The following is a 26,808-nucleotide window of genomic DNA, read 5'->3' on the forward strand; positions in this document are numbered from 1 at the left end:
TATGTTCCTGATCTCCTTGAAAAGACTAAATGACCTTGACATCTTTTTCTATTTGTAAGGCCCAATATGATTTTCTTTTTCAACAGAGAGCTTATACTAAACCTTGAAGGGGGATGTGAGGACCAAAGCTTCCTATTAATTCAAAGAAGCCTAAGGCCAGTCAGATGCCAACTGAATTCAATGGTCCCGTTAAGCAGTAGAGCCTAAGAGACCTGGCAAAATCCCTCTCTTAATTTTAAAACCCTTAGGCTCTAGTCGTTGCTTATGGAGACTTATTCTTTTCCTGAAGAGAATTTTGAGTTCTCTGTAGTCAGGGCTCAGGCAGTTTACTTCTTTTTATGCTCCATGGAGCCTCGCACAGGCTGGGAACATAGACTTGCTTAATGAATACTTGCTGACATATCATCCTTCTGGAAGAGAGACCTAAACAGTATACATTCATTACCTCATTTTTCTGGGATAAAGTCGCTTTTGAAAATATCAATAGAATCAGAATCTTTGTTTTGCAGAAAGAGAAAAACAACGAAATTAAAATGACTTGTCTTATGTCACAACTAGAAAGTGTGACAGAGTTTGGATTAAAATTAAATTTTGACAAGTAGCTGAAGCAGAAAACACAAGAAGGATCATCTCTTCTGTGATTGCTGTCTTGGCTCATACATTCTCATGAACAGATTTGAGCAAAAGGACAGAAAAGAAAAATGTCTGAGAATGTGAACTGGTTTCATAGGAGAGTTTGAATGAGACAGATACAAGTTATGCTGGAGGCTGGTGTGGTAGAGGACATAAAATGGTGGAGTTTTGTGGTAATAATTAAAGATGCCGTCCAGGATCTTATCTGCTTACCTAGAAAGCCCTTTTTACGGGTCACCATCTCAGATTTCAAACTGGAAGACTCAAAGTCATGCCTCCGAACTTTCACTTTGTAGCTAAGAGCTTTTGGGTGATCACAGTAAGGATTCTAAGGCTTTTCCCGCTGCCTACAAGGCCCTACATTATAGGGCTCCTGGCTACCTCTGCTCCAGCCCCATGATCCACCTTGCTAGTTCCTCTCTACAGTAAGCATGCTTCTGTCTCAGGGCCTTTGCACCTGCCGCTCCCTCTCTCTGGAATGCTCTCCTTTTGAAGAGCTGCATCGTTGGTCCCTCCCTTAGGTCTGCTTCTGCCATGTTATAAGTGGCATGGCACTGTCCTCATAATCCAATCTAAAGTATCATCTCTGTGTTATTATATGTAAAACAAGAATAATAGCTCTATTTGAAGAGTTAAGATATGTGAAAAATCTTGGTAAACTTCAAGGTACTATAGAAATAAAGAATTTTCATTGTTTTTATAACTCAGACCTGGAAAAAATTACTAAGAGTTTTAAATTTAAATATTGATCCAAAAATTTTTTTTTTCCAAATTGGATTGACCTTTTGAAAACCTGTTCATTTTTTTTCCTTCTCATTTTAGGGATTACAGTCATGATATGAATATGATGACTGGTGGTGATATCCAGATAATCTATGTATACATGATTCTATTTTCCAATTTTCTTAGCCTTTAATTGAATCAGATAAAATTTATGACTCTCACCATCTTTGAGAACAAAGGGATTTTTCCAGTTTAACAGAAGTTGGTAAATCAGGAGGACTCCTTTTAGGTAGAAGATGATAAGCTTGACTTCAGACACAGCAACTTTGATGTGCAACTGTAACTTCCACATGAAAAATCCCTAATGGACCGTTGGATGTTATCAACTGGTGGTACAGGAAGAAGTTAGCGAAGTGTTATTTACTGGGTTTCATCCAAAAGGAGACGGTATGGTTAAATGTAAAAACTGGCCATACCCCAGTACAGGTTCAATATTAAAACAGCAACATGAATGACACAGTGTTGTTAAGTGCTTACTATGTGCTAGACACGATGCTTTGTTTTTGTGTATGTGTGCATTATTTCATTTAATTCTTCCAATTACCTTATGAGTAGGTGCTAACATTATCCCCATTTTTAGTTGAAGTAAGCAAGGCTTAATGAAATAAAATAATTTGCAGAAGCTCTCAGAGCTAGTGAGCTGGCATTCAAACCCAGGTTTGTTTAACTTGAAAGTCAAAGCTTTTAAGTACTATATCAGGCTGTATAGTGTATAATTTATGCAATACAAATTAAGCATATTCTCAGCTGGAAGACTGTCCCTTGTAATGCATTACATAAGAGGTCCACAAAGTTCCTGAAATGACTCCAGTTTTATAATTTCTTGGCTGTCTCAGTCCAATATAAAGTCCAAAGGGAAATATCATATTTCCTACTCATACACTGGATATTCATAACATGTCCTTTAGGAAAACACTATCCGTTTCTTTTTAAAGTGTCAGTGCAATTGCATGTGACACAGGCTTTTGTGTAGAGTTCACTTTTATTTCTGTAAGTACTGAGATATGTATTATATGGGTTTTTGTATCTCCTTGAAATGAATATAATGTGCATACTATAACTAAGCTGAAATAGTTCCTGGCATGAAAGCAAAGAGTGATGAATGAAACCTAGTGTGATTTACCTATGATTAGCAAGTTTGATTGTGCTCCTCTGTGTCTGTCTAAAGTCCTTTCCTTCATTTCATTCCAAACAGGTCTAACACAGAACAAATGGCCATGCTAAATCATACTAAATAATTCAGTGCAGCACTTCCAGACGTCTGCAAGGTGTGTATATTAAAGATGACGGTAATATTCCTAGGGAGGAGAAGGACTGGAGAGTTCCCACATATTCAGGGAATGTGTTTAGATATGCATTTATGTTCTTTGCTTAGTTTCTTTTAAAGATTTCGTTTCTTTCGAGCTTTTGTGAGTGTATTATGGGGGGAGTTGGCATACAACCCTTGATTCCATTTTCTCTGTTAGATACTTAGAGGACAGATACCATACCCAAGAGTTTAGCAGTAGGGCAGGTAGTGTGGGTGGGCAGTGGCATTGGGGATTTAAAAACAAACATATACCCTCCCCCCGCCCAGGAGGTGTCTAGAGAGAGGAATTCGCGGACTGTTCACAGGCAACCGGCAAGGCAGTCAGCTGGCAGCCACCCTTGCACTTGGAACTATGGTCAGGTCTCCAGTTCCTGGCAGCTAGGACTGCCAAGAATAAAGCAGCTTTGAGTCAGTGTGTAGTTTATCATGATGGAGATGGGGACCCAGAGAGAAGCAGAATGAAGTACAGTTTTCAAAATCAGGGCAGAAGGACAGGGCTAGGTCCTGCAGGTCCTAAATCCCCAGTAATTGGCTAGAGCAGCTTAACTATCTCCCGTCCTCTGTCAGGATGAGTGCAAAAGGTCAATGAGACCACTTCTGTAGGTGGGCTCAAATAGATCTAGGCACAAATCAGGGTCTTTTGACTTTGCAATTTACATTTTACTGCACCTTCAGTGAACAAACCATACACAATGATTCTGATTTGGACTGGCAACACGATTAATACTGGGAAATAGAGCAATACTGTGTGAGTTGCTGAGTTAATAATATATACAAATGAATAAATGTTTACCTAACTCATAATTATCTTCCTCAGTTAGGGTACTAATAGGAGACAGATGGCACATTCAAATAGAGTAACTGCAAAAATTTTAATAGATTATTGACAAAAGTGAGGGCAGGAAAGGAAAACCAACCACTGGGTGATGAAGGACCAACCTGCAGCAACTCACAGTGAAGAGCCATCACCATCCCTAGACCTAAAAGGATGGGGGCTGAGAACAGAAACTACCTACACCCATGGGGCATACAGTCTACATTGACATGACTTTGCTATTTCAGGCAACTCATGCCCAGGAAGATGAAGTTTCAGATAACTTTATTGCTTGTTTTAGGAACTTTCTGAACGTCCATTCATCTTCATACTATACTGCTTAACGTATCCTCATTTGAGTAAATATCCACTACTCAGGATAACAGCTCAACCAAGCTTATCAAGCAGTTGTTTTCCTTTAACTCACCTGGAGACCCTCTCTTGCTATAGCCACCCATCCTAAACTATTATATCATGAGCTTTGCCCAGTCCTAGGCAAGCACTCCCATTGGAAAAGCTACCTTGAACCAGACCTTCAAGACCACATATATATCCTGACTTTTCTTTCCCCCTTGCAAGTTTCTGCTAAGACTGTCAAGGTAGTGATCTGCCTTCCTGTGAGAAGCAACAAACTCAGCTTTGCTTTATCACAGATACTTTTGGTAATATTTTTGGAGACCCAGCATTTGACAGAGCTGTTACTGCAAACTGGAACAAAAGCTGGCCAGTGGGAGCTGGGGACTCTAGAGTAGGGGAATGCAGCCTTTATTGACCAGGTCAGGGCAAGGCTAGGGGAAATAATAGTGTCACTCAGCTCTCACTCTCTGGTCTCCTGCTGATGGTTCTCCAAATTCACATTCAACTGGAAACCAGAGAGTGTGGAAGCTCTGGGTGCCCTAGATTCAGGGCAGGGTGGCAAAGGGTGAGATACGGATGTGGAGAAGAAAAGCACACTGACCAGAAATAAAAATCAACGCAAACCCCTAAGTGCAGTTATAAGCTGCATCCTTAAAAATTTAGACCTGCAGGGGCGCCTGGGTGGCTCAGTCGGTTAAGTGTCCGACTTCGGCTCAGGTCGTGATGTCACAGTTTGTGAGCTCAGGCCCCATATTGGGCTCTGCGCTGATCTCGTGGAGCCTGTTGGGATCCTCTCTCTCCCTCTCTTTCTGCCCCTCCCATGCTCTCTCTCTCTCAAAATAAATAAAGTAAAAACATATTGAAAAATTGGAAATGGACTATACATTATATAAATAATAAGCACAGCCATGTTAAATTTCCTAAATTTGATAGCTAGACTGTGGTTATGGAAGAAAATACTCTTGTTCTTGAGAAATACACACTGAAGTATTAAGTGACAAAAAGTCATTGAGGTATTCAATCTACTCTCAAATGGGTCTGCAAAAACTGTGTGTGTGTGTGTGTGTGTGTGTGTGTGTGTGTGTGTGCATGCACACACACACACACAGTGAGAGAATTAAAAAGCAAATGTGGCAAAATAGTCAAAATTAGTGAATCTGTAGAAAGGGAATACAGATATTCTTTATAATTTCATGAAACTTGTCTCTAAATCAGAAATTATTCCAAGATAAAGCTTTAAAACAAAAAAAGGATTACGAAAGGTCTTAAAGAAACAGTGACCAAAACTGGAAGAACCGTTAAAATTGAATGTAGAACATAATGATAATGCTAGAACTTGTAATTTGGAATTTTCACAAAATTGTGGAAGTGTTGCAAAATACTTGAATTATTTACCTGCTGATTACGGTCCTTCCATGAAATTGCATATTGTATACATTATCCAGTTGTACATACATATTACTGTACAGGGGTATTTACCAAAAATGTGTGTAGTCTACATTTATGGGCAATTTAGAGATTTTCCAGGGTCATTTTTACTCTACATGATTTTCAACTCATTTTAGAGTACTTAAAACCAGTTCTTAGAAGGTGTTACTTCAGTGCATTTCTAGAAAGTCCACTTTTTCGAGATCAGTTTTTGCAGGTCTAAATTGTTAAAAAAATTTTTTTTAATCTTTATTTATTTTTGAGAAAGTGAGAGACAGAGTGAGAGCAGGGGAAGAACAGAGAGAGAGGGAGACAGAATCCGAAGGAGGCTCCAGGCCCTGAGCTGTCAGCACAGAGCCCAACGCAGGGCTTGAACTCACAAGCCATGAGATCGTGACCTGAGCCGAAGTCAGAGGCTCAACCGACTGAGCCACCCACGCACCCCAAAATCTGATATGAATTTTAAAATCAGAAAACCACCTTTCACCTCAATTGAGCGCTTCTTCTTTTTTTAATCCTCATTTATTTTTGAGAGAGAGAGAGATCAGGGGAGGGGCAGAGAGAGAGACACACACACAGAATCCAAAGCAGGCTCCAGGCTCCAGGCTCAGAGCTGTCAGCACAGAGCCGGACGCGGGGCTCAAACCCACAAACTGTGAGATCATGACCTGAGCCAAAGTTGGACGCTTAACCAACTGAGCCACCCAGGCGTCCCTAGTTCATTTCCAGTTTTGTCGATTATCCCCATTATGTCATTCGCAGCAGTTTTTCTCCAGAAGCTAGACTATGATCATGTATTGCACTTAGTTATCATTCTTATTTAATTTGGAATGGCTCCTTACCCTATTTTGTCTTTCGGGACCTTGATAATTTTGAAGAATAAAGGCCAGTGGTTTTACAAACTGCCTTTGAAGGCGGTTTACCTAGTGTCTCCCCATAATGTGATTCTGGTTATGTATTTTTTGGCAGGATTGCTAAATTAAGTGCTGCCTGTCCTTCTTAGGCTATCATGTAGGCATGTCATGCCTGTCCTATATTCATGAGGCTAATTTCCATCAGTTGGTTGAGGTGTTGTTTATTTCTCCACTGTATAGCAAATTATAGCTTTTGCAAATTGTGATTCGTAGGGAGATATTTTGAGATTACGTTAATAAACTGTTTCTCATCAACACCCTCCTCTTCCCACCCCAAGTTAATTCCTTAATTTCTTCTTGGAGGAATCACTACTCACTTCTATCCTCACCACGTATGAAACCTTTTCATGTATAAAAATCCCTTGGAGGTGGATTTGGGAAATCACAGAAACTCTTAGATTTATTTTAATTTTTGGCCAAGCTGATTGAATTCATGTAAATTAGATGTGAGTCTGTTGAAGCTCTATTATAATAACCATAAAAGAAAAGTACTCTGGGTAGGAGCTATAATCAGTCACATTTTATATGGACAAAATGACTGACCAATAAATCAGATGTTCAGTGTACAGTTTACAGAAAAAAGATCCTGATGAATATAATTTCAATAAAGTAAACATAAAAATGTTTTAACTGTGCTGAATAGAAAATTCAATAATAAATTAAACTGGCCTAATGATATTTGCTCTGCAAAGTGCTTGCTTGACAAAAATTTGTCAGTGGTGTTATAATTCTAAGTTAAATGTTTGTATTCCTGAAGATGGAACCCAGATGTCCATAGCATCAAAAAATGGGGTAGAAATTGCCGGGTGAGGCAGTATAGCTGGGTGCTTTAGCACATGAGTGTTGAAGCCTCGGCTCCAGGGTTCAAACTTCCTTTCTGCCAGTTACTAGATGTGACCATGGGCAGGTTATTTAATCTTTGCCTCAATTGCTCTTCCTATAAAATGAGAAAATAATGATATACGTTACCTGTTATGAGGCTTGAAAGATTTAAAATGTATCAAATTCTTAGAATAGTGAGCACTATCATATAGTTAGTCTCAGTAAGAATGAATGTCAGTAATTAATCTCAGTAAGAGATCTCATCATTGCCACCATCTTTAACATATTCACCTCTAGGCTGTATCTTTTGAGCATAGAGGAAGGGGATTTTCAAGGCTGGGAATTTTATCAGATTTGAGACTAGATGATAATCCAGGATGTTGCATATTATTGTTTGGTAGCAGTTAATAAACTGAGTAAAGTAGCGCTATGGATGTTTCTTAGCATAGGACACTATAAGTCATCCTTTAAGTGTTTAGATTATACTTCTCAGTTGATGTCTCATCCCTGGAAGCATCATTTTAAAAACATGGCTTCCATCATAGCTGCCAGGCTATCAGTCTTAATGCCAATGTCATACTACGAAATTAAACCAAATTATCTTGTTGAATCTTAGCAACAAATTTATGAGAGAGATGTTATTATTAGTCTCGTCTTATTAAGAGAAACAGATTTTGAGAAACTAAAAGATTTGTTCTAGTTCATGGATCTAGCAAGAGGCAGAACCAGAATTTGAACCCTGGTATGAAAAACAAGGGACTCCTCCACTACACCATACTGCTTTCTGGAAATCTTCCCTCTCATCTGTGGGATGATTGTCCTTGTACTTTGCATTGACTTTGCTTGTAATAGATTGATGCTTCTTCAGATTGGGTATTGTGGTACATGATACTTCTTAAAATTTTTATTTATTTATTTGAGAGAGAGAGAGCACGTGCAAGCAGGAGAGGGGTAAAGGGAAAGAGAATCTCAAACAGGCTCCACACTCAGTGTAGCCTGCTGTGGGGGTCGATCCCATGACCCTGGGATGATGACCCAAGCCAGAATCAAGAGTTGGACGCTCAAACAACTGAACCACCCAGGTGCCCTGTAAATGATATTTCTTTGCTAACTATATTAATGAGAGTTCTAGAAGAAAAGGAGATGTTACACATATAAGAATAATTTAAGAAAATATAATAAAGAGCATCTGTACCAAGGTGTCGCAAGGTTAAGTGATTCAAAAAGGGTAGCAAAGCCCTCTAAGACTAGCAGTGACAGGAAGCTACTCCCACCATCAAGATGACACAAACAAGGTCAAAGAGACTACCTCTGGAATCTGGAGAAAGCTGCAGCCATCTGACAGGGGCCATCTGAGATACTCACTTAAGAGGAACACAACACCTGCTAAACTACTGTCTGGTTGGAAGAGAGTAAGAGTAAAATACTCCTACCTGTCTCTTCTCTTATTATCTGATCTTAATTCTCTCCTTCTCCTTCTCCTTCTCCTTCTCCTTCTCCTCCTCCCCCTCCTCCTCCCCCTGCTCTTCCCCTACTCCTCCCCTACTCCTCCTCCTCCTTCTTCTTCTTCTTCTTCTTCTTCTTCTTCTTCTTCTTCTTCCTCTTCTTCTTCTTCTTTTTGTAAATGTTTATTTTTGGGAAAGCACAAGCGGGGAAGGGACCAAGAGAGGGGGAGAGAAGATCCAAAGTGGGCTCTGCACTGACAGGCCGATAGCAGTGAGCCCAAAATGGGGATCAAATTCACCAACCATGAGATCATGACCTAAGCTGAAGTTGGAGCTTAATTAACTGACTGAGCCACCCAGGTGCTCTTCATGTCTGTACTTCTTAATGGCCAAACCCAACTGGAAGCCAGAGGGCAAGAGAGCTCAGGAGCCCCAGTTGGTGGAGGTCATTCTTCTTGGGCGCAGGTTAAGGCTGAGATAGGTGAAAAGTAAACTGCGAGTGAAAAATGGAGACTTTCTGCCACACTAAACACATCTGTCATATTATTCTAAATCATGAGCACTTAGTATGATATCAGAAAAGAAAATGGAGCAATTCAAGAAAAAACAAAGATACAATATGCACAAATGACAAACAACATATTCTTCTAAGTGTGAGAGGGAGGAAAAGGCTTTTTATTAAAAGACAACATCCTGAAGGTAATGCTATTGTGTAGGTAGGTGAAATTTAAAATGTTCAAATATGATCACGAGTCTTCTCCAGGTTGTTTATGTTAAATCCGTCCTTTGATCAGTGATTATAATTGTATTTTAAAGAATCTGGCAAACTTGCACATTTGTGGCTTTGCTTTCAAATTGGCTCCCTATCTTGTGCCAATAGAATTTACCAGGTAGTATGAACTCAGTTCTGGTTTCTGACTGGCTCACAGTTCTGTGGGCCCCTGTTTCCTGGACACCTTATTTACTGTTGCTCTATGGCACATCAGTGTGAAGGATCACACTGTCATCCATTCTCTTCATGTGTCCCATCCTGTGCTTCTGTGAAAGGAACCCCATGCCCTGAGCCTGCTGGGCAGGATTTGATTTATGAGTATGAACAGATGTTGCTCTCTTACTCATCTAGAAGATAATTCATAGGCCTTCAGTTTGGTTTGGCGTCTGCTACCCTTGGTTTTAGTATCCTACTCTTTTCTCCAGCTTCTGAATTGAGACTTTTTGCTCTTGCCTAACAGCACACAGTACAACAGATGTAGCCTTGGCCATGCCTCACCAGACTGTAAGGCTGAGTCTAATCCAGAGAAAGTCTCACTGGTAGGAAAGAGCTGAACTCTGAAATCCATTACTTATTTTCAAGCTCCATCTTTTCTCATCTTAAGCGTAGTGGCATGGTTTAGGCACTATTACAAATCCTTTCCAGGATTGCCTTCAACATACGTCATGTTTCCAGGTAGAGAAGAATTCTTGGAACTAATCAAGAACAATGGAAATTTATTAATTTAAAAATTAAAATAAAAAGATGCTGCTAAAGCTTAGTTAAAGAAAGAAAAGGAAAGGCCTGGGGTTTTCTTTCTATTGTAATATATTGTGTCAAAATTTCCCATTTTCAATTCTCCTCCTTTTAATTTTTCCAATGATTGAGGCACTTTGTTTCAGGCAAAGAAATATAAATCGATAGAGAATTACTTAACTAGGAAATATAAATCAATAGCGACTTCCTTATGCAGGAAATTTTTAGTCTGAAATGTTTAGCAATATGCTATTTGTTCTAAAAAAATGTGGCTTTAATAAACTTGTAGTTATGCTATTTACATATCAAAGCACTGTGCAAGAATCTTTCATTTATCACAGAGCACAGCCAATTAGCACTTTTTCATCTATTCTATATCTATGATAAAGAGATAATAAGTAAACAAATTACATCAGAATAGCAGAAAGAAGGAAGTTTCTAGTATAAGTTAATAGATAATACATGCTTAACCCAAATGTCGTGTTTTCTTAATAAGTCTCTAAATGAGAATCAATGTGTATAATGCTCATTCAGAGGAACTCTAAATTGCCTTTGAATGTAAAAATTAAGCTTATTTTTGTTGGGTCTTATTTTGGTTTGTGTATTCTGATAATTTTCTATGCCAAGAAAACAAAAATTCTGAGCCAGGAAAATTAATATTTTTAGTATCTGCTATAATATTTAGAGAAAAAAATGTTCTAGAAATGAACCCTTAGTTTATGATTCTGAATATACTTCTTATTAGCTATTCAGCATTGAGCAAATAATTTATGGAGGGTTGTTTTGTCTTTCCAGATTCTTCTTGGCACAGATTCTTTTCTATGCTGAGTGTGTGCCTGTGGTTATCTCCATGTTCTTATAAGACTCAGCTCCACTGACAGCAGTTAACTTGGACCCAACCAGATCAACTAAGGTCCTTCTCTAGCATTGGATTTGGCCCAGAGAGCCTCTTGGCATCTCAGTGGTTGAAACTTTGTGATATGTAATTTAAGAACTATCAGTAGCCATATTTGCCTGCTTCTGAAGAGTGCTGGTTTACAGTGAGAGGGAATAAGGCCTACCTATGGAGAGAAACAGAGACAGAAACAATCCCAGTGAGGTTCATGTTTCTGGTTCCAGTTGTTCCTGATGCCCCTCTGCTTCCGTGCACTTCCAGGTACCAGCTTGTTGAACACTTTTGGCTTTTGCTTTTTCAAGTTGGATTTCACCTCATTCAGATCTGGTTGGAATGTTAAACCCTCATTTTCATGAGCCACACCCAAAGTCCTATATGTAATTTTGTATTTTGATTTTATTTTTTTAAAAAATTCCTCACAAAATTGTGTACGTTTAGTGCGTCCATAAACCTGAACTCACTTTTGAATTTAATGACTAAAACTCTCTTATTTTCAGTTAAGTCACTTGTAAAAGATAGGGAATCAATCTTCAATGCCACTACAATTCTGTGACTCTACTTCGGTATAAAGTGTAACTTCCCCTCATGTTCCATTTATTTTTACAACCATTGGGAAATGGGTCCTTTTGTTCAAACTTTCACTGAGATTGTAACGAGGTGCCATTGATTAGTGTTGAAAGAAATTTGAGGAGGAAGTAACCATGAGAACTGGAAACTTAAGGGGATTTCAGGTAAAATTCTACCTGCCATTACCCCTCTGGAATAGACAAAGGGTCTCAATATTAAAGGGACAATTGCTGAAATGAAAATTCTAGGTGTTATACGTTGGGGATTTTTTTCATTAAAATACACACTTCCTCCCTAGTCATTAGATGACACTTGGAAGTTTTGTGGCCTAGTGTTTAACTCTAGCTTGGGCATTTTTTTTCCATTTTATTCATTTTACATATTAAAAATGTAACAGCTTTCTGATGTATTAAGTATACTGTAAATAGTTTACTACCAGCAAAGCTTTTATTATCAAGAGATGAAAATGTTTATCACTGTTTTTTGTTGCTGTGCCCACATGTCAAATACTGAATCCTTGTTATATGATTCTGTTTGCTTCTTATCTTCCTACTTTTATTGATGCATAGCACCTGAAAGTTTTCGGGTTCTAAAGGTTATTCCAATTTTTCCATTGGTATGGTTATGGTTTCACTCACTTTTAAGGAAAAGCAGTTTTTTGTTGGGTGTGAGATGTTGAACAAGACACTTTATTCTCTGATTCTCAGTGCCCAACTTCAAAATAGGAGTAAGAAACTGACCAGAAAGGTTTGTGAAAATTAATTGAAATTATAAAGTGCAAATGTGACAGCATGGGCTTCGGAAATGTTTGTCCTCTTCTTCTGTGCCAAACCCCAACTTCTTACTGGCTCTTTTCTGACCTCTCAGAATTATTTTGAGAAAAAAGTCAGGTCACAGATACAAATACACAGCAAGAGTGGTATACAAAGCAGAATCTTAAATATTGAACATCAGCTACTAAGAATGGCGGTATCACCTAGATAATGTCAAACACTGGATATATTTGAAATGTTAGCCATAAATACACATAAATATAATCTATTGTGTATGATCTAAAAGTGTGTGGGGCGCCTGGGTGGCTCAGTCGGTTGAGCATCCGACTTCGGCTCAAGTCATGATCTCACAGTCTGTGAGTTCAAGCCCACATCGGGCTCTGGGCTGACAGCTCAGAGCCTGGAGCCTGCTTCATATTCTGGGTCTCCCTCTCTCTCTCTCTCTCTCTGCCCTCTCCCACTCATGCTGTCTCTCTCTGTCTCTCAAAAATAAATAAACACTAAAAAAAATTAAAAAATAAAAAAAAATAAAAGTGTGTGACTAACAACTTTAATAGCATGTATAAAGTTATATGAAGATACTGAAGGTCTTAAAAAACATTGGTTTACCTTGTTGAGCACCGTGGAGAACTTTATGCCAACAAGAGCTTAGTCAAAGTCATTGCCTTTCTTCTGAGAAATTATAGATGATTTATCCAATGATCTTCCCAATTTTCTCCATTCTAATAATATCACCCTGTGTTTAACCAAGACTGTGATCGGAGAAACACAAAACCTCCAAAATAAGGATCTATATTTTAAATAGGGATTATATTATAAATAAGGGATCTATAATGGTGACTAGGCCTTACACAGTTGTGGGATATGGTTAAACTATTATATAAGATGTTTCCTTCTGGATCTGGTGGAAATCCACAAGGCAGGCAGTTGAAAAGGAGATCAGATGTGAAGGGAAGAGAGGAGGAACAGGAACCTACAAAGCTGAGGTGACTGGAGCCCATGAGGGCAGGCTTTTAACATCCATGGCAGTCTCTTCCTGCCTCTCCTCCTGCCACATGGATAATGGGAGGAAGCTAGTGACCTTCATTATGGAACTAAATCTGCACCTAGCCCAGGAGCCAGAGAAGCCAAATGAGGATCTGGCCGGAGGTGCAGGACCCAGAGGAGGGGGTGCTACCCCCAGGTGGGAAGCCAGCAAGCAGCTGGTTACACAAGCGTGTGTAAGCTACCAGGAGCCTCATTGCCTGCCTTCACCTTCTGCATGCAAAAGGAGTGTGGCTGCTACTTCATGCCAACCAGAAACTATGCAGGCAAGGGGATTTTGTGAAATTCAGTTCCAGCTGAGCTAAATTGACATAACATAAGTCTGCCACACTCTGAATAATTGTGTAAGATTCCATCTCTGTACCTTTTACTTTTCTTAACATAATGTGTTCTCACCTACATCCTTGGGATAACATCCTCTCCCCAGATATCCTACTCTTCCTGCCAAAATTGAGCCCTATTTGCTGTTGAATAGATAAATGAATTCAACTCACTGTATCAATTTTCCAGGGCAATGTTTAACTTTTATTTGTTTCATAATGGGTTCCCAGAACTAGTAATCACACCGAACCCATACTATCTAGCAGAAACTTGTTTAAAATGAATTCTGGCTTAATGATTTTTGAATGTAACTCCAAACTGCAGGCCTAGTTCTTTTCTTCATTTTCTTGCAGCTAAGTCTTTTGTTTACAAATGTAGACAGATCTGTACTATACTGAAAACCTGAAATGGATTAGTGAGGTATCCTGGATACTGCAAAAGATGAATTTATTGTTTGAAATGAAAGTAATTTATTTTCAGATGACATGATACTATATGTAGAAAACCCAAAAGACTCCAGCAAAAAATTGCTAGGACTAATTACATGAATTCAGCAAAGTTGCAAAATATAAAATCAACATATAGAAATCTGTTGCATTTCTGTACACCAGTAGTGAGGCAGCAGAAAAGGGATTGATCCCATTTGCAATTGCACCCAGACAATTGCAATAAGATACCTAGGAATAAACCTAACGAAAGAGGTAAAAGATCTGTGCTCTGAAAACTATAGAACAATAATGGAAGAAATTGAAGAGGACACAAAGAAATGGAAAAGCATTCCATACTCATGGATTGGAAGAACAAACATTGTTAAAATGTCCATACTACCCAAAGCAATCTACACATTTAATGTAATCCCTATCAAAATACCACCAGCATTTTTCACAGAGCTAGAACAAACAATCCTCAAATTTGTATGGAACCCCAAAAGACCCCAAATAAAATAAACAGTAAAATAAAAGGGGGTGCCTGGGTGGCTGAGTTGGTCAAGCGCCCGACTCTTGATTTCAGCTCAGGTCATGATCTCATGCTTCATGAGATTGAGCCCAACTGTCCATCAACTGATGAATGGATAAAGAAGATGTGGTATGTGTGTGTATATGAATACAAACACACATACATACGTATAATGAAATAACATACATGCATATAATGAAGGTGAAATATGACTCAGCCATCTAAAATAATGAAATCTTACCACTTGCAGTGATGTAGATGGAGCTAGAGTGTATTTTGCTAAGTGAAATAAGTGAGTCAGAGAAAGACAAATACCATATGATTTCACTCATATGTGGAATTTTATTTTTAATTTTTTCTAATGTTTTATTTATTTTTGAGACAGACAGAGACAGAGCATGAACGGGGGAGGGTCAGAGAGAGAGGGAGACACAGAATCTGAAGCAGGCTCCAGGCTCTGAGCTGTCAGCACAGAGCCCGACGTGGGGCTCGAACTCATGGACCATGAGATCATGACCTGAGCCGAAGTCAGACACTTAACCGACTGAGCCACCCAGGCGCCCCACTCATATGTGGAATTTAAGAAACACAACAGATGAACATATGGGAAGGAGAAAAAAAGAAAAAGAGAAACAAACCATAAGAGACTTAAAGATATGGAAAAAACTGATGGAGGGAGGTGGGTGGGTGGGTGATGAGCTAAATGGGTTATGGGCATTAGGAGGGCACTTGTAATGAGTACTGGGTATTGTATGTAAGTGATGAATCACTGAATTCTACTCCTGAAACCAGTATTGCACCATATACTAAGTAACTAGAATGTAAATTAAAAATTTGAAAATAAAATAAAAGTAATTGGTTGTGATTCAGCTTCGAAGATGAGAATAGAGTCTTTGCTTTAAACTTGGTTTTATATGGAGATTATAAAGTGCTTTGTCAAGTTTGCAAGTACAATTTGAAAGCTTAAACTTGTCTGATACACCACATTGCTGTCCCCCTTCTTCCTACTGCCACTGGCAGAAGCAGGAGCTGAACACAGGAAGTGGTGCCTTAAGGGAATGGAGGCCACGAAGGCTGATGAGGTCCGGAGGTTGATGAGGTCCAGAGGTTGAGGAGCCAGGAAGAAGGTAGACCTCAAGTCCTAAAATCACCACAATGCAACATCTCTAGGCCAGGTGAGTGCTTCCTACAGAAGTTAAGAGTCTCCTGCAAAACAATGCCCTGAGACTTTGGGGCAACTGTTGGAGGGAAGATAGGACAACCCTCTGGAATCTTGCTAGAAACTCCTCAAAGAAAAGAAGAAAACACAGAGCACTAAGAAGCTCTAGAACAAGAAAAAGAATAGTTCAGATGCAGCATCTGAGAAACACTGGCCTTTAGAGAAGAAAAGTTAAATGTCAGGTCAGAGCCTGCAGAATGGCTAGCTGTGTTCCCAAAGGACCTCAGACTCATCTACATACAATCTTTCAGAACACTCACTAACCTCTTCAGCATCACCAGGGCAAAGCTTGAGAAGGTGACCTGTAACCACCCTATACAGGTAATCATCACGCTGATCTTTACACCTGTAATTCACCCTTGATAGTCATTTTGTCCAGACCTCAACTGCACAAAGACTCTTTGGTTGGCATTAAGAAGAACATGAGAGATGATATGGCATGAGATGTTGCCAATTTCATTGGCAATTTCATACTATTAATGGAATTTAATTTATTTCTAAAATTATATTGTGGCTACTGTGATGTATAAAATCAATTCAAGAATTTCTTCCAGGGCACTTGGGTGGCTCAGTCAATTAAGCATCCAACTTTGGCTCAGATCCTGATCTCACCATTCATGAGTTAGAGCCCAGTGTCCAGCTCAGAGCCTAGAGCCTACTTCAGACTCTGTGTCTCCCTCTCTCTCAGCCCCTCCCCTGCTCATGCCCTGTATTTCTCTTTCTAAAAAATAAATAAACATAAAAAAATACTTTCAAGTTTGCTCATTCCACAAATATATATTGAGATCTACTATATGCAAACAGCAAGGAGATAGCCAGGAGAAAAATTCCTTGATCTCATGGAGCTTACATTATAGTCCCACCATCATCAGTCAGCCTTTCTCTCATTCCCCAAGACAGTGAATCCAAGCCATTTAACCTCTGCCAGAACTCTCCAAGTTCTCTCATCTTTGTCTCACATCCTTCACTCAGAGCAGATACTTCATACACCACTTCACAAAGAGAACAGAGGGTGGCAGCCCAGGTTTCTCCCCATCTCCCTCTAGAATAGAACCCAGCCTCAGTCCCTTTTTTTCTGACTCAGGAGATCAGGCACCATTTTGGAACTTCCCCAGGGCTTTGGGGGCCATGGAATTATGAACATGCCTATGTCTGCTATGGGCATTTATCCACAAAATTGGGGGCACCCAGTATTACCTTCATTTGTCTTCATTTGCTGACATATTCCAAAGCCTTGGCATGCCCTCAAAGCATCCACCGCATGTCACTAATGCATTTTGATAACTTTAAAGAAGACTGCACCTAGTCTTACTCAGGATATAGAATTGCTTCTTAGAACAAATCATTCACTGGTTGTTTGTTAGTAAGTCATATATCAAAAGGGTATAATGTTGTACTGGTGTCATAAAGAAAGAGTCCACAAAAGTGTTTTCTCCCCCATGTCACAGAGATGTGGATATTTAAGAGCTCAGTGAAAAATAAACCTTGAGTGAATACTAGCTAACTGGATAAAGAGTGATAAAGTCAAAAGATGATGGGCTTGGGGCGCCTGTGTGGCTCAGTCAGTTAAGCAACTGACTTTGGCTCAGGTCATGATCTCATGGTTCGTGGGTTCGAGCCCCACATCGGGCTCTGTGCTGACAGCTCAGAGCCTGGAGCCTGCTTCGGATTCTGTGTCTCCCTCTCTCTCTGCCCTTCCCCTGCTCATGCTCTGTCTCTCTCTGTCTCTCAAAAATAAATAAAATGTGGGGAAAAAAATTTAAAACATGATTAAAAAAAAAATAAAAAAGATGATGGCTTTGGAAGAGATAGTCCCTGGTTTGAATTCCAGCTGTGCTACTTAATAGCCATGTGACTTGTAAAAGCTGTCTGGTCTCTGTAAAGCCAACTTTTATCACTTATAAAATGAAGATAAAAATACAGCCCTGTCAGGGTTATAGTAAAGAGTAGATGAGATAACGTAACATATCCAGCCCCACGCTTGGGTGCAATGGCAGCTGATTCAATATTGAAGACCAATTTTCTTTAGAATTCCTGTGCCCTTCTCATGCCTCCCCTGCCCCACCTCATCTCACGTGTTTTGTTCATAGCTCTGTAATTGAGATACAGTTGATAGCTGGAGGTTTGCAGAAGAGCTGACCAAATACCAATGTTCCCAAGGAGTGAATCCGCTTAGAGATGGTATTTGAGTCATTTTTTGTCATTGTGTTAAGAATTGGATCTTGTCTATTGGACACAAGTTTGAGTAATAGAAACCTAATGAGCCTTTTCTCATCAGAAAGCTATGTCTACCTCAAAACAAAATGTATTGGTGAAGAGTCAATTATTTTTATGCTTTCTTGGCCAGACTTTGAGGCAATCAGTTAGTAACAGGAATTATAATTAGAACGTTGAGAGTATTGTTCTATTTTCTGCCCATGGCAATTCTGCCACTTTCTCGGTAAGACATAGGTCTAAGCAGAAACACTGATGGAGAAACTTGTGCCTTTGGATTAATTTAGATATATACATGTTTTTTATTAATGTTGGAGTTCTTGTCCTTCTAAATGATTTTGTTAATTCATTTGGTGAAATCTGATCTATCTTCCATAGTGAAGAGAAATAGGACCATTTCCAAGAGATACGGTAGAGACCAGAGCCCCATATTTGTTTTAATCTCTGGTGATATATTGTGTTGGAACTGAGAAAATGCAACTGAGAAATCTTTACTTCCTAGAGTTGGCTTTGTATTTACCAACCTAATTCTGATTTAATATGGGAGTAAGATGAAAGTGAGGAATGGGAAAATGTTCTCATGGGAAGCTGAAAAAGAAAACAAAAGAAAATTCAGTTTGATATATGGCCATTAGCTACTGTTAAAGAATCTATCCATTTAATGAGATACTGTTTAATTATGTATATGACTATAAGATAGAATTGGGAGGAGGGGTATCTTTACCACCACCCTCATTTCAGAGCTTACTACTTCTCCTGACAATTCATATTCATTAGGTCTTAGAGAAAGGTTGGTATTAAATGATAATGGCAATTATAATCCTTAAACCCATGGCTCTCTTTTCCTAGGATTTATCTATTCAATCCAAGAAAAGAATAAGGAATGAGGTAAATATACTCACATAAATTCCAATTTATAAAATTTTTTTGAGTGTTTACTATCAGCACTGAATTAGGGACTAGATACGAAGAGGTGAATAAATCATCTTTTCTGTTCTTATGGATCTCAGAGTTTAATAGGAGGAAAAGACCATTTGTCACAGAAATCACTGCGCACTGTCTCAGGTCAGATTTCCTAAAAGCATAGTCTGACATGGGGGGTTTTGTGTGAGTGATTAGCTGATGAGGTGTTTCCAGGTGAAGCCTGGAAGGAAATGAAGGAAGCAGATCTGAAAGGGGAGAAAGCTAGGCAGGCATGTGGGTTCAGCAGTCTCTAGCCCTGATCTCCATGGGAACTGCAGGGCATGAAAAATACCACAGACTCCTCCCACCTTGAATCAAGAGGTTGGCCCATGGATCCTTCAATCATCCAGTCCTTTGATGAGGGCTCTCCTCTTGGGCATTTCTGGGCTCCTATTGGCCAAAGAGAACCGTCTGGAGAAAGATTGCTATGGGCCATCAGCAGCTGAGACTGCCAGCAGCTGAGAGATATGTGCATTGGCTCAGTAATGGCGGCCTGGTTCAGGCAGTATCTGCCACTGGATACAAAAATGAGTAGAATGTGGCTTTATGCCCAGGTAAGTCAGAGTCCCACTGTGTAGACTGGCATTAAATAAACAACTACAGTGCAATGTGACAAGTGTAATCATAAGAATTTGTACAAGATGGCTGGCGCAAGACTGCTATTATCTGTATGTTCATTGGCATTTTACTTCGTTGTGCAAAATATTGGTGGAATTTTTTAAAGTAGCTCTATGTTTCTGGTGGTAAGAGTATGGGCATGGAAGTGTCTTCAGAGAAGATGATAACTGAGGTAGATTTATAAGCAATATGCTTTGTGAATGAGATACTGGTGATTGGGGAATTACTAAAACTGCGATGTCTTAATCCATGACCCCACTGAATTACATCTCAGTGGGAACTCTTTTTCAACCCTATTTCCAGTCCATCCCATAATGGTATAATTAAGCATGTATATATAGATACTTATATAATATATGTTTTAATATATTATAACTACATATTAGGTAAGTAATATAGATTATATTATGTTATATATTTCATAAATTATATTATTATAAGATATAAGTATTATCTGTTAAATAAATATATGAATAACAGTAAACATAATCTAAATAATTTAAATATAAACATGTTACATTGTATTATGTAATAGGTACATATTATATTATATTATATTATATTCATTATGTTACATTCTATTACATTATTATATTAAGTTAGACTTTAAGAAAGGAATAAGATCAAATTTTAAGGAAGCAGGCCACTTATAATACAATGATAAGAGCCTTTCTACTATAGTAAACACATGGTGATAGTATTCTCTTTTGGAACTAGGAAGGAAGCTACCGATATGAATCAAGATTTGTTGAAAGATAGATACACTTTTAATAATGGAGTTGCCCTGTCAAGTAAAATGATTGAGATATGTTTTCATAAGACCCTTTTCCAAAGGTAGTCTACAATATCCAGTGATCTTTTCATTTTGTGAAACCATTGTTTTATTTGATAAAAGTAATGTTGGCTGTAGGCTTGTAGAACCTCCAGGGAAAACAGGCTCGACCCAGAACTGGGAACATCTCTAATTGGTTCCAGGTTTTCATTTCTTGTGCTGTACTCCTCCAAAATTGGTGGTACTAAATAAAAGTGATGTTTCAGTGTATGCACTACCCACACAAATATCCATGTCTTAAGAATACAATAGAATTCAGTGAGATTTCTTTGTATGTGTGGCTCAGTATCCTTTTCTATGACCTCTTTATTCATTTTAGATCCCAGACTATAATGCTTGGCTTCGAGGTTGACAAACTGGCAGACCATCTATTTGTGTTTGTTATTTATTACTTGAGATTTTCATATTTCGTATCCTGTTTTAATGGTCATCCCAATATATTCCCAGAATTTTCTTGTACTTTGTAACCAGAAAAGGAACGTTTCATTTAAAAACAAAAGGAGAAAAGAAACTTTCTGTGACCTCCATAATTACCTTCTACATTTACTTATTTCTCTTTTCACGTGAACATATTTAAAAAATTGCTTGTATGTCTGATATTCTATTCAAGAAACAAAGTTACATTTTCTAAGTATTGTGTTCATTCCACCATGTTTGATGGCTTGAGTGGTATAGGATCATAGAGAGAAGAAATTTCTTGTAAGAAGAAATGTGAGGGGAGAGAATAAGGGAAACACAAATACAGGTGCACTGACACACTTACACAACACCACCACCACTACCACTCATGGGTAAATGATTCTCAGACTGTTAAATGGCCTGATTTAAGTACTATGGAGCTTGGCATCAATATGACTTTTACTTTTGTAACAACTTCTAGAACAAAGCTACATTAGGATGTATTGGCAATTTATGTCTCTCTGAATTTTGTTACTTATTCTTTACTCCAACAAGGGAATACATGTGGTCATATTGAAATATAATAAGAACAGACACATAGAGAAGAAAATTGATCCTTTTATTTGCATACTTCCTGTAGGGGCAAGTATTAGCGTGAATTTGGGGAGCTATGCCTTTCAAGGCTGTGTGACTCTATAGGCAAAGTGGAAATTTGAAGTAAGCATCTAGGTAGTTTATGGGAGATGGTAGAAAGAGTCCTTACAAGGAAATTCTTTCTTAGCTAAATTGGCAATGAAAGAAAAGCCTTATTAACCTACTTGGATATCTGGATATGTCCGTTGCAGTAACACTGCTTGGACCCAACTCTGTAACCTCTACGGCAAGAATTCCTTTGTGGGGCCATTAAATTAAATCAGAACAGGCCTTGAATTGGATTGTCTCTCTTTTTTATCTTAATATTTTGGTTTTAAATATGAGAAAACAGGTATTTGAAGGTTTCATCATCTTGCGTTGGTTATTCCTGGTTAGTTTAGTCCTGTAGGGATGCAGAGCAGCTTTTAAGGCCCTTTCTGGTCTGGTTTTCCCTTAGTGAGTGCCTCCATGTGGTTTGGGTAAGACAGCACTCCCCTCTCCACCCTCTTACCCACCCCAGACCCTTGAGGAGGTCCCAACACCTACATCACCAACCAAAGCACTCAGCCTCAGTGTCAGGATGGGCACAGGATTTAAAGGTGGGCCAAACCATAGGTATTCCTGTCCTTGCAACCAGACTACACAATTAATACTTTTTTTTGGAAGATAAAGGGGATTTCTCTTTTCTCTTGGTTTTAATTCCTAAGTACTTATAAACCAGACAGCCAAAGAAAAAAGACACTTTTGTATTCTCATTCTGTTTATTAAAACATTAATATGTCAGGAGTCATGCTCACTGCATTTGGTTCATCATCTCATATTATGTCCACAGTAATCCTTGGAGGTAGGTACTCGTATTATCCCCATCTACTCATGAGAAGCGGAAACTTAGATATACTGCTTTTTGAAGGTCACATGCTAATAAATAAATGATAGTCTTGAACCTGTTTAGTCTGACCTGACATGCTCTTAACCTCTACCCCATTTCCTGTAGGCATTCTATTAAGCAAAAGGAAAGCCTACGTTTAACATTTTTGCAAACATCAAAACAAAATTATGTATTTGGAATAGAGGAATGAGGAGAAGTTGGAGAAGTATGCCCTAGAGAACCATAGAGTCGGAGGGACTATAGTCTCTCAGCAACTGAGAACGGAGCATCTTGAATGGTGCTGGGACAGAGGTGGGTACTACTCAAGTAAACTGAATCCTGCCTAAGCACTTGCCAGGCTAAATCTACAACTTGAAGCAGCCTGGAGGTATCACATCACCTTCAATGGGAGTGCCATATTGTAGACTATTCCAAAGCTTAGTAGAGCTACGTAATGAGTTTGGCTTGGTATCCTGTTGTTTCTTGTTTGTTTATTAATTAATTCATTTGTTTATTCAGTCATTGCCAGTATTAGATGTCTAAGATATACCAAGGTACCTGACTCCAAGGAACTCTTAATCTAGAGCAGGAGATGGGTGAGTTAAAAACAAAACAAATGAAGGAATAAATGTTCAACAATTTTAGTAGGAAGAAAAAAGAAGGCAAAGAAATTATAATAGAGTAGATTTGGGGACTGTACCTGTACTGGAATGTACAATTGAGCCAAGAAAGATGCTTCTAATATTTACTCTTATTAATTTTATTTATTTAATTATGGATGAATTTAATTCTGGAAATGTTCCCAGATGCCTTTCCCTGGTGGGAAACACAACAGTTTTATAAATAGCAACCTTTCCCTCATAAGCTAGGAGGAAGCCATCTAAATTTTTCAGTGCCTCTGCTAGCAGCTACATTTAAAGGATTTTATGCTGGAGTATTTTGATATAATTGGGAAAAATATGAGGAATCAGATCCACTCAAGTTCTAGTTCAAATTAATTGCTTACTATGTGTATGATATTGTGTAAATTATTAAACAACTCTGAGCCCAGGTTTTTTTAACCATAACATGGGTATGCATATGGAAAATTTAAATGAGTGTATAAATATAGAGTGCACCTCATGTTAGTATTCACTTGCTCAACAAATGTTCATTTTCTTCCTTCTGTGTCTTCTCAGCTTCTGTTTTCTCATTTATCGTGTTGGGATAACAGTACTTCCTCGTAGGACTGATCATTCAATGAAAGGATATACATCAAAAAAAGGTTGGCACATACTAGGTGCTCAATAAATGTCAAATCCCCTTGCCTTTTACATTTTTGAAAATGTAAATGGTCTCTTATCTTCATTGACAAAGATAACTTCTCTGATAAATTCTAAGAAGAAAAGAAATCTTACGTATATGAATAATTACATTCTGGATTCAGGGTCACTTTTAGCTCTCCACTTTGCCTGGAAGGACACAATAAAAACATAAAGACAAAGTTGGAGACAGGTCACAAAGACATATAATATACAATGGTACTAGTTAAAACTTTCAGTACGATGATCTGTCTCTATAGATATACATATACATATAGATGTATACTCAATGGCTTGATAATTTTGATTCTTTTTTCTCTTTTTTAGTGTTTATTTAATTTTGAGAGAGAGAGCAAGCCAGGGAGGGGCAGAGAGAGAGAGAGAGGGAGACACAGAATCTGAAGTGGGCTCCAGGCTCTGAGCTGTCAGCATAGAGACTGATGTGGGGCTCAAACTCAGGTCAGATCATGACCTGAGCTGAAGTCGACACTTAACTGACTGAACCACCCAAGCACTCCTGACAATTTTTATTCCAAACTTATAAAAATAAAAGGAGGGGTGCCTGAGTGGCTCAATCAGTTAAGCATCAGACTCTTGGTTTCAGCTCAGGTCATGATCTCACTGTCATGAGATTCAGCCCCATTTTGGGCTCTGAGCTGAGCATGGAACCTGCTTAGGATTCTCTCCCTCTTTCCCTCTGTCCCTCCCCCACTTGTGTTTGCACATGTGCTCACTCTCTCTTTCTAAAGAAATTAAAAAATAAAAAGATAAAAGCAATGTTTTGGAATCATAGATAGTACAAAGAAAAAGCAGTTGCCTTATTTGTGCTATGGAAAAAGTGATTTAGAGATAACATTTTTAGGGAAGCCTGTGTGGCTCAGTTGGTTGAGCATCAGGCTTCCATTTGAGTCATGATCTCAGGATTCATGAGTTTGAACCCTGTATTGGGCTCTGCACTGATGGTGCAGAGCCTGCTTGAGATTCTCTCTCTCTCCCTCTCTCTCTGCCCCTCCCACGCTCTCTCTCTCTCTCTCTCTCTCACACAATAAATAAATAAACTTAAAAAAAAAGTCAACAACTCCTCAAAAAGCCTACAGATATCTGAGTGCAGTTGTTAGAAAAACAGAAAAGAAATAACATTTTTATTCATTTGTCACATATATTTTTGTAATATTGGGCCCAATCCTTGTAGTTGATAGTCTGGTTACTTAGAAGCCCTCTCCTTGCTGAAAAGTAGTTTTTTACTCTAAATCCATTCTATTTTCATTTATGCTGGAAAGATGAATAATGCAGCGTTCAATTGTTTTTTTTCCTGATTTAATACTAGCATAGGAATTCTTCTCTAGAATAATATCAATTAAAATTCTCTGTGGCAAATGTGGGCTGTGGACCTGGTCAAAAGGCATAAACTCCCAACCCACCTTGTGATTGTTTTAGTAGAGATTTCCAGGCGTTACTTCAAATGATTTCAGCCATGCATTGCAGGTAATGAGGGAGACACAATTTCATACCCAGCTTCTTAACTCCTTGGTTGCTGTTGAAAGTAGCTTTATTTTTCATTTGGTGGGCTGGAACATCCCCTCAGATTAGAGGGAAGGCAGCCCTTTGTACTCTGTAAGCACACCTCTGTCAGGAGTGAGTAATAATAGCATGGACTCTGATTTTTATAGTCATTTTTATTTCTACTTTAAGGAACAAGTTCTTCTTCATCACATTTGTAAGCAGAAGCATAATGGCTCTTGCTAAAAGTGAAAGCATGAACGATATCAGCAAAGATGACTGAAATATATACATTTAAGTCTAATTCTATTTGATTTCTTTCCGAATACATTTCAAGTTTCTACTTTTGTATACAAAAGAGTATGTTCAATGCAGATATGTTGATTTAAGTTTGTCAACATCCAGTATCCATATTGGTCCACCAATATTGAATGTACTCTCCCGGTTTTCTGCAATTCAGCTATTCATGAATAACTTTGATTTCCGTCTGGCTTCTTATTGTTACCCATAACATGTTAGAATGTTAGAGCTATATCACATTCTTGGAATATATTTGCTTAAGTAAAAGCTAATTTCATGAGGGAAATCTCCTGTTAAGATTGCAAGAATACCTCAAAGAAACAGAAAAAGAATGTTTTGTGAAAGAGCTAGGCTCTTTCCTTCCTATCAGAATGATCTAAATTGACAGGTATATTGCAGTATGTCTTCCAATGGTCCCTGCCTCCTGGCAGTCACACCCTCTTTCTATCCCTTCCCATTGAATGTGGGCTTGCCTAGTGACTTGTAACCATTAGAATAAGAAAAAAAATTATAGGATGTCACTTCTTTAATTGGGTGACATAAAATTTTGACTTCCATCTTGCTAGCAGATTCTCTCTATTGCCTTCTCAATTCGCATACTGCCAAGTGGGAAGGCGCATGTGGCAAGGAATTCAGGAATGTTTCTAGCCAATAGCCAGCTGTAAGCAGGCCCTCAGTCCAATAACTGCTGGAAAATTGAATTTTTCCAAGACTGTGAGTGTGGAAGTGGATCCTGTCCCAGTCAAGTCTTCAGATGAGACCACAGCCCTGATCAAACCTTGATTGAAGTCGTGTTCACTGCAGCACTAGTCAGAATAGTCAAGATGTGGAAACAACCCAAATGTCCACTGACAGATGAATAAAGAATATGTGGTATAATGTACAATGGAATATTATTCAGCCTTAACTTAAAAAAGAAGAAAATCCTGAAATATGCTACAACACAGATGTGCCTACAGGTTGTTATGCTAAGTGAAATGAGCCAGTCCTAGAAGGACAAATACTTTATCATTCTACTAATATGAGATATCTAAAATAGCCAAACCCATGGAAAACAGAGAGTAGAATGGTGATTGCTAAGGCTTTAGAGAAGGGGAAATGGGGAGTTGTTTAATGGGTATAAAGTTTCAGTTATGGAAGGTGAATAAATTCTAGAAATCTGCTGTACAACATCATGCCTATAGTTAATAATACTGTACTGTACAGTCAAACACTTGTTAAAAGGGTAAATCTCATGTTAAATATTCTTTCTACAAGAAAGAAAGAAAGAAAGAAAGAAAGAAAGAAAGAAAGAAAGAAAGAAAGAAAGAAAGAAAGAAAGGAAAAGGGAAGAAAGGGGAAAGAAAAAGAAAGAAAGAAAGAAAGAAAGAAAGAAAGAAAGAAAGAAAGAAA

The 26,808-nt window shown here is 38.5% G+C and overlaps 1 long non-coding RNA gene across 5 annotated transcripts in view; it reads left to right on the forward strand.

Moving 5' to 3' along the window:
- LOC121042900 (uncharacterized) overlaps positions 1-26,808 on the forward strand; it is a 254,016-nt gene that overhangs the window by 197,876 nt on the left and 29,332 nt on the right. For 3 of the 5 annotated variants that reach the window (XR_005796516.1, XR_005796514.1, XR_005796515.1), the window contains exons 6-8: positions 2,612-2,684; positions 10,808-11,168; positions 15,590-15,744. This is a non-coding gene — a long non-coding RNA (uncharacterized LOC121042900). Of the gene's footprint in view, positions 1-2,611; positions 2,685-10,807; positions 11,169-15,589; positions 15,745-22,441; positions 22,628-26,808 lie in introns of all 5 variants that reach the window. The other 2 variants (XR_005796517.1, XR_005796518.1) reach the window with 2 other exon arrangements.

The sequence above is a fragment of the Herpailurus yagouaroundi genome, unplaced genomic scaffold (genome assembly GCF_014898765.1).
Source record: "Herpailurus yagouaroundi ecotype Mexico unplaced genomic scaffold, PumYag 186, whole genome shotgun sequence".
In the NCBI taxonomy this organism is placed as follows: domain Eukaryota; kingdom Metazoa; phylum Chordata; class Mammalia; order Carnivora; family Felidae; genus Herpailurus; species Herpailurus yagouaroundi.